This window comes from Hipposideros armiger, unplaced genomic scaffold (assembly GCF_001890085.2).
Source record: "Hipposideros armiger isolate ML-2016 unplaced genomic scaffold, ASM189008v1 scaffold_179, whole genome shotgun sequence".
NCBI classification, from domain to species: domain Eukaryota; kingdom Metazoa; phylum Chordata; class Mammalia; order Chiroptera; family Hipposideridae; genus Hipposideros; species Hipposideros armiger.
The window spans coordinates 2,080,778-2,096,834 of NW_017731529.1; positions in this window are offsets into that span (position 1 = coordinate 2,080,778).

Consider the following 16,057-nt stretch of genomic DNA (forward strand, 5'->3'; position numbering starts at 1 on the left):
TTACTCTGTTGGGATCATAAGTAACAGACTGTTAGTTTCCCTTGTAGAATAGCCAGTGCAATATAGCCTTATGAACTGACAATAACTCAGAACCTTTTCCTTTGAGATGGAAAAATCAGCCCCTCAATATCTCTCCAAAATTTTTTAATAAAAATTGGAGAGTGGAGCAAGACTCGCTCCTCCTCACAGTTAGAACATGAGGTTTCTTCACTGTTATTATTACATACCTGAGCCTAAACCCAACTCAGAGACTCCAGAAAAGGTATGGTTAGAGGCGAGAGCTGATAAGTAGTCCAGCCAAGTCCTTGCACCTGCTCACAGATGATAAAGGCATTGAAATCCTAGAATCAAATACTAAAGAGTTTGGCATCCATGTTTGGAAGAATTATTCTTTTCTAATTGTAAGGACCCACTCACTGGTGTATCCTCCCAAAGTCTAAGGAAAGAATCCAAGTGAATAAGCTGTTTGATGTTCCTAATTCTGATTGTGATCATGATGAAGAAAGAAAGCAGGGCAGTGTATCAGTAAGCTTTTGCTAGGTAACAGACTGCTCCAAAAATTAGTGGCATAAAGCAATCAACATTTACACCTTCTCACTATTTTGTGGATTTTATGAGCATTTCTTATCTAGGCCAGCTTACGTGAGGCTGAATGATTTAGGTTGGTGTCACTCAGATGTCTGGATGATTTAGTAATAGTTAGAATAGAGCCCCTATATATTAGGTCTCTCAGCCTCCAGAAATCTTGCCTGGGCTTCACACAGTAGTGGAAGAGTTCCCAGAGAATGGCAAGAGATGTAGACTCCAGTACATAAGCAGTTTGAAAGCTCCTGGTGGCATCACATTTGCTAGTTGCCCATTTGCCAAAGCTAATCTCATGGCCACTCCTGGAGTCAAGTAGTGAAGAAATAGACTCTTCTTTGGGAAGAGTCACAAAGTCACAGTGAAAAGGCAGATAAGGAATTGCATTCTGCCACAGGCAGCCACATCTTGCGCCTCCTGTTCTCAACAGCCAGGTGAATCACCTCACGCGTCAGTTATTCCAGGCAGTAAGTTAGTAAAGACTGGCCATTAAAGGTAATTTTCAGAATGACTTGCTATTAGTCTCCAACCACATACCACTAGGTATCCATTCTGCCTAAGTCGCTCTTGTTGTTTACCCAAAACGCCTAACATCTCTGGCCTCTGCATGTGTGGTTTTGTCAGCCTGCAGGGCTCATCTACAGTCTACTCATCTCATGAATTCCTGCATATGTGCTGACTCCCAGCTGACGTATCCCTGGTGCCGAATCCGTCCATGACCTCCGCAGTGGGTGTGGATGAGCTCTTACCCCTGTGCTCCCAGACCAGTGTTCCTGACCCTCAGGTTGCCGTGTATCATCACATCTAAATCCTCCATCTATATCCCCACTGGACTATAAATCTTGAAGTTTAGGAAAGGTATTTTGTGTTATTCATCTTTGTACTACTGGTGCCTAGCTCAGGGTCTGGCTCACAGTAGATGCCCTGTAATTGTTGATTGAGTATATGATACATAGCATAAATGATGCTGTTCTCAGATAGTTTAATGTCTGTTTGGAAAGAAAACACATGTGAAACACCTATACAATAAATATCATGAGTGATTTGCTGTAAGAATCAAGAGAGGGGGAAAATACCTCCTGATTCGGCTTATATTCTTCCCTTAAATTCTTCCCTTTCCATCATTTCCTTTTGTCTCCCTCTCCCCCCATGTTTCCCTCATGGCTCTAGAAACAAACGCTTTGGGTGCTAATCGCCCTCATTTACTGACCTCGTACAAGTTACTAACCACTGAAGGTTGCAGTGTCCTGTTTTCTGAGGATCTATGAGGATTAAATAAGTTAAGACATAAGCACTTGGCACAGTGCTCAATATTGATGTTCATAATATCATTATCATTATTAGATTTCCAAATGTACTTCTACTGCCTTTGTTTCAGCCCTTGTCATTCCTTTTTTGGAACACTATAATCACCTTCTCAAGACTTTTCCCCCTAGCCCATCCTGCAATTGTCACCTGATTGCCTTTCCTGAAGGACAAATCTGACCACTTCTTGTTACATGCTTTGTACCTTCTTTGGCATCCCTTTGCCCAAAGGGTCAGGTTTAAACTTCTCAGCATTCTCCCGGCCATACTAGACAATCTGCAGTTCTCTGAACATGCCCTGATATTTTAAACACCCTTGCTTTTCATGGAGGCAGATTTACAGTGATGACATGAAACTTATGCTTCAGGGTGCCTCGCTTGCACATGCACCTTCCAAGGCTTGGCATGTTCTCTAGGACTTGGAGAAAGCAGCAGCCCAGCTGGGGGCCTGAGCCCAGGAGCACTGTTGAATCCAGAGATGGTAGTCCTGGGGCTACAGGTAGGGCCAGTGAGCTGTCAGCACTACCTCCCCACTGCCCAGACCTCAGTGACAACCTTTCCCTGCAGTCTCATTGAACATCTGGGCCCTGTTTTTCAGCCTCAGAAGAAAATCTAGGGCCTGCCAAGTGGCATGTTTGTTAGGAGTTAGCATTGGGATGCCAGATCTGAGCAGCAAGGCCCCTGTTTGGATCCCACATGGGCCAGTGATGCTGTGCCCTCTACAGCTAAGATGGTGAACAACAGCTCGACCTGGAGCTGGGCTGCCATGTGTGGCCGGCACTGGTGTAGGCTGCAGTGGGGCTGGCCGGCAGCAGGCATGAGCTTTCGTGAGCTGCCGTCCATTGGCCGGTGAGCAATTGCCTCCCCCGGGAACAGCACAATGACAGTACCAACACGAGCCCGTGAAGCGATGTCCTCCACAACTAGACTGAAGAACAAAGCGACAACTTGTCTGTTCCCCTTCCCTGATTCACCAACGCTGTTCCCCTTCCCCAATTCCCCAATAAAATTTTTGAAAAAAAAAAAAGAAAAATCTAGAAGTGGCTCCACCCCTGCTTGGGGGCCACTCTGACTCAGGCTCAACTTACGCTCCCCTCCCCAACCAAGGGCCACTATCAGGGGATAGGGAGCCCCTCGGACTTCCTTCTGCCTGAGCAAGAAGTTGTAGAGAAAGTTAGAGAAGCCATAGCTGATAACAAAGTTGTGAATCCCAAAGAAACTTCTAAAACCATTAATAACAAAAACCAGATTTCTGTCACCCATACCAGAGGAAAGACTGAATTGTCTTCCATGTCTCTCTACAGAAAATGATATTACAGAATCACTCAAAGAGTAGAAGGCCAAAATGGAGGGGGAAAGTTTCATAGAAATGCTTCAGCCAGTTAATTCATTGCTAATAATAATAAAAACAATAATATGTTGCTCTTTGGAATTTGTGATGCCCATGGTACTTCTCAGCTTTTGTAAACTTGTAATTTTGCCTAATGCTATATTTGTAACAATGAATTCTTTTAAAATCACAGACCTCAAATGGCATTAGCTTCAGGAGTCATAAACCGAACCTGTCCCTGGAACACATGAGGCTCCCTCTATGCGGGACGCTCATTTTCTCTGATGATGCTGTTTGAATGTCCCCTCTGATAGAACTGACTTCCTCTTTCCTGGGCTATCACTGTACCTCATGCATGCACCATTCCTGCTGCATTGATCAAAAATCACTGTCTCCATGCAAAAAAATGAAACTGGACCACCTCCTTACGCCACTTACAAGAACAAATTCAAAATGGATTAAAGACTTAAATATAAGACCTGAGACCATAAAACTCATAGAAGAAAGTATAGGGTCTAAATTTGCAGACATCACCCGGAGCAATATTTTTACTGATACATCCCTGCGGGCCACGGAAGTAAAAGAGAAAATGAACATATGGGACTACATCAAACTTAAAAGTTTTTTCACAACAAAAGAAACCATCAATAAAACAAAACGGAAGCCTACTGAATGGGAGAAGATATTTGATAATGATATATCAGATAAGGGATTAATATCCCAAATATATAAAATGCTCATGGAACTCAACACCAAAAAAACAAACAACCCAATTAAAAAATGGGCAGAGGATATGAAGAGACATTTCTCCAAAGAGGACATACAGATGGCCAACAGGCATATGAAAAAATGTTCAACATCACTTAGCATTAGGGAAATGCAAATTAAAACCACAATGAGATACCACCTCACCCCGGTCAGAATGGCTATCATCAATAAATCAACAAACAACAAATGCTGGCGAGGCTGTGGGGAAAAGGGAACCCTGGTGCACTGCTGGTGGGACTGCAGGCTGGTGCAGCCATTATGGAAATCAGTATGGAGGCACCTCAAAAATCTGAAAATGGAACTACCTTACGACCCAGCAATCCCACTCTTAGGTATTTATCCAAAAAATCCCAAGACATTAATTCAAAAAAATATATGCACCCCTATGTTCATTGCGGCGTTATTCACAATAGCTAAGACTTGGAAACAACCAAAATGCCCATCGGTAGATGACTGGATTAAGAAACTTTGGTACATTTACACAATGGAGTATTATTCAGCTATAAAGAAGAAGGAAATAGTACCCTTTGCAACAATATGGATGGAACTAGAGAACATTATGCTAAGTGAAATAAGTCAGTCAGAGAAAGACAAATATCATATGATCTCACTTATACGTGGATTCTAAGGAACGGAATGGATGGGAGAAGTGGATGGAGATAGTCTCAGAGACACAGAGGAAGAACTGAGGGTTGTTAGTTGGGAGGGGGTGGGGATGAAGGAGAGGGGAAGGGATGAGACAATACAAATTGGTAATTGCAATATGGCCTCAGGGATAGAAAAAGATAGTCCGAGGAATACAATCAATAACGTTGTAAGCATTTCTTAGGGGGCCAGATGGACCAATGCCCTTTTGGGGAGTCCACATCATAGTTGATGTAGAGGCCTGACCACCGCATTGTATTTCTGAAACTGATGTTGAATAATACTGTATGTCAACTATAATTATATATACATATAACCTCGGGACACGGAGTAGAGTGCGGGAACGGATTCAATGGAATTGTAATAGATAAGCATGATATCGGGGGTGGGAGGGCAGTGGATGGGGGGAGGGGGGTTGTTACTTTGTGAGGGTGAAAAGGGTAACTATTGCATTGTTCTGTACACCTGAAACTAACAATAAAAAAAAATATATAGAAAAAAAAATCACTGTCTCCTTCTGTGGACTTCTTCAGGATGGGAGACTGCTTTGACCTGCCATTTTATTCTCTATACCTAATTTGTGTCCATCACATAATAAGTGCTTCATAAACGTTTCTTGACTACATGAATGAATAACTAAATGGATATGGATAGCTGGATAGACTGGACAGTGAATGGGCATAATGAGAAACAGTTCCATGGTGACATGGAATTTGTGTGATATCTTAAAAGATGGTCACTCTATGATTTGGAAGAGAAGAGTTGTGTGGACATTCTTGGTAGTGACATCAGCATAAATAGAAGATAAGTCAGATTGTCAAGGGTTATGCTGGAAGGAATGGATGACTATAAAGGGATAGAACTATAAGGCAACTTTTTGGGGTAATAGAAATGTTCTATATCTTGATTATTGTGTTGGGTCTATGAATCTACATATGTGTTAACATTAATACAACCACACATCAAAAGAAAAAAAGTAAATTTACTGGATGATAATTTTAAAAATAAATTTTACATAAAAACAACGAGGGCCAGGCAAATGGTATTTTTTTTGACAGACAATAAGAAAATAACTTTGATAAAAATAAGGGATTACGTTTTCTTACTTGCATGATGTAATATAAAAAATAAAATATGCTAATAATTTATATTAGGAAATAGTAGAAGTTAAAACTGAACCAGCAAAATGACTGGGCCTTAAGTCAGGGTTGACATTTAACTTTGACCCAGTATGTAACAGAGTATTTTGGCTTACAAAGACATGCAGGTTAGATCAGTCAGGGACAACAAGGGGCTCTCTGCCCTCACCAAAGACAAGGATTAGGGAAGCAGTGAGTCACATGTGTGATGAGGAGTGTTTTGTCAACATTTTACAAGGGAAACCAAGACGCTCGTATGTTTTTGTTCTTTTAGCTGATCCTTCTTATGCAGAACAAGAGATCAGAGCAGAGGGTTGTGAATCACTTGGAAATGACGAACAATGGCCTCAGGCAGATAAAGGGGTATGTCAGGTGTGTGGTTTTTCCAACCCTGAAATATTTGCTTTCAGAGCACTTGGCAGGGTTATAATTATAAGGTGTTAAATTCTCGGAATTGTCATGCCTACTCAGCACTCCACTTGATGATCATTAAAAAAAAAATAACAGCTTTATTGAGATATAATTTACATACTCACAAAGTGTGCAATCGTCACCACTATCTAATTTTGGAACATTTTTATACCTCCAAAGAAACCCTGCATCCATTAGCTGTCATTTCCATTCACCTCTCCTGTAGCCCTGGGGCAACCACTAATCTACTCTCTATCTCTATGGATTTGCCTGTTCTAGACATTTCATAGAAATGGAACCATACGATACGTGGTCTTTTGTGACTGGATTTATTTTACTTAGCACAATGTTTTCAAGGTTTATCTGTGTTGTAGCGTGTATCAGTACCACATTCCTTTATATGGCAGAATAATATTCCATGTGTGGCTATACCACATTGTGTTTATCCATTCATCAGTTGATAGACATCTGGGTTTCCACCTTTTGGATATTATGAGTATTGCTTCAGTGACACTCATGTACAGGCTTTTGTGCAGAAATATATTTTCTTTTTCTTGGCTATATATGCGTACCTAGGAGTGGTATTGTTGGGTCATGTGGTAATTGGCTTTTCAGGGGAGATGTAGGAGATCTAGTGATCGGAGGTCTTAACATATTGGGCTGAATGTCCTGAAACATTGAAGCACAAAGTCTCTCTCCAAGTCCCCTTTTCCAATTTCCCTTCCAGTGATCTGTTCGGCTTGCCACACCAGAGAGAAATGCTACAATTGATTTTTGCATATTGACCTTGAATGCCACAACCTTGATAAACTTGTTTATTAGTTCTAATAGTGTTGTTGCTAGATTCTTCAGGATTTTCTATATATAAGATTATGCCATCTGCCAATAAAAATAAATCTATTGCCGAAAGACAGGTTCTTGGTTTATGTCACAGGAAAGAATTTCAGGACACATCGAATAAGCCAAGCAAGCCATGGATTTATTTTTTAAAAAGGAGACAGTACACTCTCAATGGGGGGAGGGGCGTGGTAGAAAAGGGTAAAGGTGGTCAAATATATGGTGATGGAAGGAGAGCTGACTCTGGGTGGCGAACACACAATGTGATATATTGATGATGTATTACAGAATTGTACGCCTCAAATCTATGTAACTTTGCTAACAATTGTCACCCCAATAAACTTTAATTAAAAAAAATAAATAAAATAGTGTGAGAGCAGGTAAACCCAGAGAAGAGCAATTGCCCTGAAAGAACAAAGAGGCTTTGGATTTTATTACCATCACAATGAGGGCTTGAAATATTTGAAATGAAATAAATGAAATGTATAATGGGAATACCATTATAGGCATTCCCAGGCGAGTCCTGGCTGACCACCCCTCCCCATTGGGAGAAGGGATTTTTGTCCTCATTTGTCTCTTGTCGGAACTGTCATGGTGACACAGGGGGTGGGGTTTTTCCCTGCCTGTAATGCTAGTCATATTATAATCCGTTACAATAATCTAAAGTTCACCTTGAGGGGCAAGATGGCATATTGGGTCCGCTCTTAGACACCAAAATCTAGTTCTGGCCCCTCTGGTAGCTGCACCTTTTCTTAAGAATGATCTCATCTCCTCCCTCCTTTGTTTCTTGGACTTCCTCCTTCTTTTCATCCCCCTCTCTCCCTGGGTTCCTGCTCTTTCTGCCTGTGGTAACAAACCTACTTATTCTTTTCCAGTCTAGATGCCTTCTATTTCTTTTTCTTGCCTAATTGCCCTGGCTCAATGAGAATTTTAAACATAATTTAAGAAGACTCAGGAGAATTTAGAATTTCTTTTGTCAAAAAGGGGAAAAGGTCAGAAAGGGCAGGGCCAAGAATGTCTAGGAACTTCGTATCTTGCAAATAAATCTATTTGTTAATGTTCTTATTTCTTTATTCTCCAATTAAGCCATTTCTCTTCTCTGATTCCTCTGTTTAGGAAGGAAGATGTATTCAAGGCAGAGAACTTTCATTTTTTCTTTTAGAAAATGTGTTCTTGGATATAACCCTGTGTCCTGGTGACCAGCGTTTATCTTGTTCTCTTTCACCCCCAATCTCCTGACTTATCATAGATCACCATACTGGATACAAAGAGTAGAAAAATGCCAATTTTAAACAATAGAAATCAACAAACTTAGGTAACTTTTCATTTATGTACCTGTGCTAAAATTCCCAACCACTAGATTAGTGATTATCAATTTTTCATCTTTAGCTTCCTTCCTCTGGCTTGGAATATCTGATTTTTTAAAAAAATTCCCCATCTATGTCAAATAAATATCTCAACTTGGAGGCTATGTTTATCATCAGGCCTTGGCTGTACATGTATTATTTAGTCTTCTTATTACATGGCTAATACAGAGAATTTAAAGTGTCAACACAAATTTAATACTAATTTCTCCCAATAAGAACTGAAAAAATATGTCTGATTGTAAGGATGCTATGGACTACAGTGGGAGAATATCCAATTTCTACCAATAACCCTGACACATCAGAAATAATGTGTTATTATATTGCACTTTGATAGGCCTATTTTTCAGGGAAGCAGCTATAAAAGGATGGAAAGCATTGTGTGCTATGAGTGCATTCCTGGGTTCTGGTTCTCATTCTCACGTTAGCTAGGTGTGTGGCCTTGGTTAAGTTAAGTTGCTTGGGATCTCTGGGCCTGAAATGAAGAAACTGTACTAAATCCCTGCAAGCTCTGATATCCTGTGATCCTGTGAATGAGAAAGAAGTGCTATATGCAAGCCAAGTAGTTGGCAAGAAGTACATAACTTTCAGAAAGCATAGTGTACATGCAGTGTATTCACAGCCACCAGGGCAGAAGAGCCTCTTCAAGGAGAGCACACCGGGGGTGAGGGTGATTTTAAATTCCTACCTACGAGCTTCTACTGTCTTGTCCTTCAATGGCCATGGAGGGCTGGGTGATCAATATGACAAGATGTCATACTAGAGCATGTGTTCTAGATGAGGATTGGTTTTTCCAGATAATTCTTAGGAACAGAGTTCATCTAATTGGAAGGCAATATAAACCCATAGTCTCCTGAATGTTGCTAACATACGGCTTAGGGAGTTTCCTCTTTGATGTTCCTCCTTCCCCAGCCTAATGACCATCCTGAAGGAGGGGTTGATGGGCCAGGTGAAGATCTCAGGAAAGTCCCACAGTATGGGCTCGGAAACACTGCTTACCAGTAGGTGACTACACATCCTGGTTTGCACCAGGACAGAGTCTGTTTATACCTGTTATTCCAGGCAAATTATTAATAAGGACTCTTTTCTTTCTAAAGTCCCCTAGTTTAGATAATAAATTATATACAGTAAGTCCTTACTTAATGTCATAGTTAGGTTCTGTGACTTTAGGCAAAATGAGGTATAATTAACCCAATTTTACCATAGGGTAATTGATAGAAACAAGAGTTAATTTCCTACTGTACCTCATCAATGTTATAATGAAATGACATTGAATGAAATGATGTTATTCAAGGACCTGTTATAATTATCATAAGAGCATACTTATCCCTAGGTCCATTTACTCAGGTGTTTTTGTTGTTTGTTTGTTTGTTTGTGTTTTTCTTAGTAGCAAAATAATTTAAAATGTTACTCAATCAAATCCCCTCACTTGCTTCATTTTCTTACCTTAATAACAGTATTAGCTTCCATTTATTCCATACCCACATGCAACACACTCTGGGCCAAGATTTTTGTGTATCAAATCTTATTCACAGTACCTTGGTAGGGTAGGAACTATTAGCCCTCTTTACAGATGAGAAAACTGAGGCTCTGAGAGGAAAAGTAGCAGATTCAGAATTTGAACCTAGGTCTATTGGCATCAGAAGTCTTTTTGCCATTATGCCTTTGTGTGTTCAAAAAACAAAACAAACTATTTTTAACTTCCAGGAAATGAAAATTGTTTCATTTATATTTTTAGAGTGCTGAAAATTAAATTAATAAGGCACTTCAAATCCCATCAACACTCACTGTGTATTCTCTCTGTTTTCCAGTCTCTTCAGGAAAAGGGGGCCATTAATAGTTTCTACCCCATAAGGGTGTGTTGGGATAAAGAGCTAATACATGTAATGTGCTTAGAACAGTGCCGAAATATTGAAATCTTTCAATATATGCTAGTGCTACCATTGTCGTCACCGTGATTACAACCATCATCATTTATACTTGAATTAAGTGCCACCACTGTGCACGATGTGCTGATAAAGCTGCTGCTCCAAATGTTCTCTTCCATTCTTTGCTGTTCGCAACGGCCCTACCTTATCCTACCTGCCAGCTTCCTCTGACCTTGCCATCTGTCTCTGGTTATATTAACTTTTCTTTAACATCTCTTTGCTGTTATAATTTCATTGAGTACAAACTATGTAAGAATTGTATGTTTTTACAGTGGAACCATATGTTTTTGCTCTATCTACCAACTGATTTGTCCAACTTTGAAAAACTGAAGGACTCTGTGGTGACACTTGAAACATAACTTGAAAAGGAAACTAAGGAGTGTGACAATTTTTCAGTTTTGCAGCAATTCACAGTATTATTTCACTCCTTAGTTTCTCTGTCTCTAAAATGGATAGGGTAACAGTGTCAAGATTCTTATATGGAAGTTATAGTCTTAAGATGAGGAATTGATAGTTAACTATTGAATTGATTTAGGCATCATAATGGTTGAAAAACTTGATAACGTTATTGAAAATCATATAGAAAACATAGTTTTAAAGTTAAAAATAACTTTTTTCTATTACCCCCCAAAATAACATGTTCATTGTTATATAAATTCTTTGTGTGTGTATTTTTATGTATGTTTATACATATACAAAAATAACAAAAATGAGATGAAACTGAAGTAGTTTTGCAGACTTTTCCACTTTAATAAAGTATTTTTAAGCTCTTTCTGTTTCAATAATATTCAGTCAATTTCCAACTATTTTTGGCAGGAGAATTAATTTTCCAAAAAGAACCACCCTATATGAAATCCATAAAATTGAAGCTTTTGAGGTTGAAGCAATGTAAGCAATGTAAGATCTAGGACTTTACCCACCCAGGCTTCCACTAGCTTTCTTCCTTTCCTATCCTTCACCTAGTCTCCCCTGAGACATCACCAAGGGACCCTGTAGATCCAAGGGTCATTACAGATATGCCGTAATATGTTTAACCAACCTCTCTTCATTTAGATTATTCCTAACTTTTTCCTGTTATAAACAACAGTGTTGTGAATACCTTTATATTTAATCTTGGCGCGTATGCCATTTATATATTTATTTATTTCCTTTGGACATTTTTTTAAATTTTATTTTTTTATATTAGTTTCAGATGTGCAAAACAACATAATGATTAGAAATTGACACCCCTCACAAAGTGATAACCACCCCCCCACCAAGTCTACTACCCATCTGCCATTGTATAAAGCTATCACAATACCATTGACTATATCCTTTGGACATCTTTTAGAAGCAGAAATTTTGGGTCAAAGGGTATGCATCTTTTAAGGTTTTTTTTGTTTGTTTGTTTTTTTAAATCAATAATGCAAAAATTGTCTTTTTGAAAGTCTGTACAAACTAACTTGCTAATCCTGGGTATTTTCATTAAAAATAAAATTCTGGCCAATGTATTTATTAACAACAAAATCAGAACATTTAGAACCCACACCAGAAACCATTAAATTAATAGAGGAAGAGAGACAAGATCATTCAGAAGGATTTTGTTCTTTGATGCTTGCAGAGAACTTGAAAGCAAAGGCCATCCCCTCAAAGAGCTTGTATTTTACAGTAAAAAAAAAAAATAGAGAAAAATCTTGCTCATTCCTACACACTGGGCTAAGGACAGAGCTAACATAGCAAACACTCTTTAAGTAGGAATCCAAAAGAGTCAGCCTGAACTTAACGATGTTGGCACTTTCTGTAGGCATTGCTGGGAAGAACAGATACAACCTGACAGACCAAATAATGTAGCTTTACTGGCCATGATGATTATACATTTGGTCCACTGGCCACTGGGCCCATCAGTTCAGTGATCTCACTTCAGGGTAAGGAAGAGTCCTTGAAAAAACCATCTAGAACACCTTCCACTAAATCACTTCCACACACCTGAGGGTGCTGTCTTGCTCCTGGTCATCTGACACGTCACCAGCCCTTGAATCCTGAAATACTATGGCCTTAATGAAGTCACAGTGGGTGGGGACAGCAGCCTTGGGTGAAGCAGTGAAGCATCTTCTCCTTTAAGTTGGGTAGGATTTTTCTTCTCTTTTTTTCCTCTTAAGGAAAAAATTAGCTTAACTTTTCCAGGATGTTCTTGTTTTCTTGGCAATGACTGTCTTTAAAAGTTAGTGAGGGCTATACAGATCTCTCTGCAGAGAGAAACTAATTTGATGAAAAAGTTGGTGTTGGGAACCTTGTGTACATAGCAATGCTTTACTTTTTTATTTGATTCCTCCTGTTATAGTAGGTCACTGAGGGTCCCTATATGAGCATGGTACATAAATTTGAAAAGTCTTTAATTAAGCAAAATAAAAGTCTTTCCATAGATAATTTTCTAAATATAAACCATCTCAGGTTCTTTTATGCCATTGGTTGCAAGAGACTCCCATCTTTTGGTCCAATGCTACACCCAGACAGGGAAACTGAACTGTCCTTTTGAAGACCCAAAGCATACCTCATCAACTTGACTCAACTCTCCTAAAGATTCTCAACACTTGGTACACACTGGAATCTTTTGGAGAACGTTAGAAACAGATACCTGGATCCAGCCCCAGACCTGCTGACATGATTGGCCTGGGGTTGGGGCTGGGGGTGGGACTGTTTTAAGAGCTCCTTGAGTGATTCCAATGAACAGCTAGGCTTGAGAATCTAAACTTAACCCAGTACTTCTCTGATTGTATGCTTCAGTGTAAGAGTTGGGTTGAATGTAAAATCATAACTTCAAGGAAGCTGGGAAAAATAAAGAGATTGAAGGAGAAAAAAATTTCTCTATTTTGTTTTGTTTTTGTCTTTTTAGCTGAGCCATCCTGCCACCTGTTGGTAGCTCAGTGGCTGCTCAGCTCAGGCCGGGACTTGAACCACTTTTGCTCAGAGCACGCACTCTTGAGTGAGCTCTTATCCAACTGAGCCACTCGGCTGGTCCTTCTCTATTTTAAATATGTCTCTTTCACTCTCCTAAACTAAAGCATAGATATTGAGATAAGATCAAGTTTCTTTGTCATTAACTTACCTGGAGGAATCAGGGCACCAATGTAGGCAGTGTGGAAAGAGCAATATGAAATTAATATCAGCTTAACATAAGTAACGCTTCCTACAGCATCATTGCTAAATGGTCAGAGTGGTTACACCATTCATTCCAACCTAAGTTCTTGGCATTTCTAAAGAAGGCCTTACTTTCCCTCTGGATCAAGCACTTAATTACTTAATTTGTCTAGAATCTCATTGTAGAGCTCATTACTAAATCCATCAGGACCCAGAGTGTGCTAGAATGATTTAGCAGTTTTATAAATTTCTCTATATTCTCTAGTAATTCTTACTGTATGTTAAATGCTTCAGAATGACAGGAAGATGTAATTTATCCAAATGACTGGGAATGATGTTGAAAACCTTTTTTTTTTTAAGAAGAGAAAAGAGCTAAGAAGGAGCTTTTAAACCCCCAAATTAATATTTAACTAAGTTAGCATTAAACCTGTTCTTATTCAAGTCCTTGATTTTTTTTTCAATTATAGTTGACATTTAATATTATTTTATATTAGTTTCAGGTGTACAGCACAGTGGTTAGACACTTACATAATTTGTGAAGTGATCCCCGGATAAGTCTAGTACCCACCGGACACTATACATAGTTATTATAATATTATTGACTATATTCCCTATGTTGTACTTTACATCCCCATGACTATTTTGTAACTACCAATTTGCACTTCTTAATCCCTTCACCTTTCTTACCCATCCCCCCGACCCCCCTCTCATCTGGTAACCATTAGCTTCTTCTCTATATCTATGAATCTGTTTCTGTATTGTTTTTTTATTGGAAGTAATTGCTTAACTTGGTTTAAGAAGTTTGTTAAGGCAGACTACTCACTTTTATGTCTCATTCATATAAACTTTACATCAAGTATTTTCAAAGCATTTTAACTCTTCAAAGTTTGCAAATTAGATAGGAACCTACAGAAAGAAGAGGTATGCTGGTTTTACATCAATATATTACTCCTATTAAAAATACCATTCTCACTGATGTCAACTGGTCTTTTGGTACCTAATGATCTTGACAAGAACAAATACAACTGTGTGGATTTGGAATCAGGAGAGAATAGGGTCATTTATTTGTGGTGCTGTGGGAGAGACATTTTCTTTTTCAATTTCCTTCCTCCTTTTTCTTATTACAATTACTGTTTGGGTTCATTATGACAACTCCCATCATTATGACTTTTCCAGCTCACAAGCTGGAGAAAGATTAATGGTAGAAGAAAATACAGTCTTTGGCATTAGTGCTACATCAAGCTGTTAATATAACAGAGCAGAAGTACATGAAATCCATTTAGAAGATTTATGATTGTGATGGAGAAAAAGTGGTACAAAGTATAAGATGTTAAAATGTAGAACCTGAAATGCTGGCAGGTGGCATGTAAATTTCATTCATTCATTCATCCACTCATTCATTCAACAAATCTTGAGCATCAATTATGTGTGCATGTCAAACACTGAAATAAAAGTGAACCCTAGGAAGACCCAATATGCAAGTGATGTGGGCTGGGGAGCATGCTCACGGTGCCAAGGGGATGGGAGAGGTACTTACTTGGTTTTGCCCATTCTGAAAACTAGAATTTTGATTGTAATTATCAAATCACAATCAAAGCTCCTGGTGGCAGTTTCTGGATCTAGGAGTCTGTAATAAATAAACCTGGAGATTGTTTAACACAAAAGCTTTGTTGAGAATAACTGAATCTATAAATGAGAATTGTATATTTGCTGAATCTATAAATGAGAATTGTATATTTGCTCATTTATCCTGTAGTACACAAAAAAATAAAGCTCCACAGTGAGTCTGATATAACCTTCTAATTTCTCCTTACCAAAGAAATGGGTAACCCTTCTTTAAGTGTTACAACAGAGAAAGGTTCTGGTCCAGGCTGGGTTTTCTTCCAATGAAGTTGTGTATCTATGTGGCATCCAAACCTATCTATGATGGATTTGGAGATGCTCTCCTGGCTGTGGGTTTTTTATTACTAGTCCCAGAGAGTTATTAGACTGTAACCCCAGGAAGGATGGCTCTAGATTTGGTTTATGAGAGTTCTCCAAATAGTCTCTCTGTGAGATTTTTATCTCAACCCTCTGGCTTGGGGTGGGGCATTTAAAAAAACTCTTTAGATCAAAAGAGTCACCCTGCTTGGAAGTCTAACTGTAAAGAGCTTTGTCATTTCTGAGAAATAGGAAGTCATGACAATTGTGCAACCCCGTTTAGCAAGCTCCCAGGTAGAAGCAGATTAGAAGTAGCTAAGGGGTGTTCCCCTTTAATTGCTTCTCGCTCAATATCATGTAGGTTACAGTTAATTGTGCTAGGCCCTGGAAATGCAACAACTATGAGAAGTGTCATGTTCCCAAGGAGCTAATAGTCTGGTGAGGGAATCAGATGGTGTGGTTAGAGCTATGATAGAGGAATGCAGGTGGTGGGGGATTTGCTGTGGGGTCAAGAGAAAGGTTACTTAGCCCATAAAGGCTAAAAGCATTTCAATGTTTGCAAAATAGAACAATTTTTAGAAAGTTGACCACTCCAATCTGGGAACTTTTTTTCAAGATTTTGTATTAATGGTTGTGTATTAAAATATAAACTGGACCCATGACCTTTTGGAGAGTCCACTTCATAGTTGATGTAGAGGCCTGACGACCGCA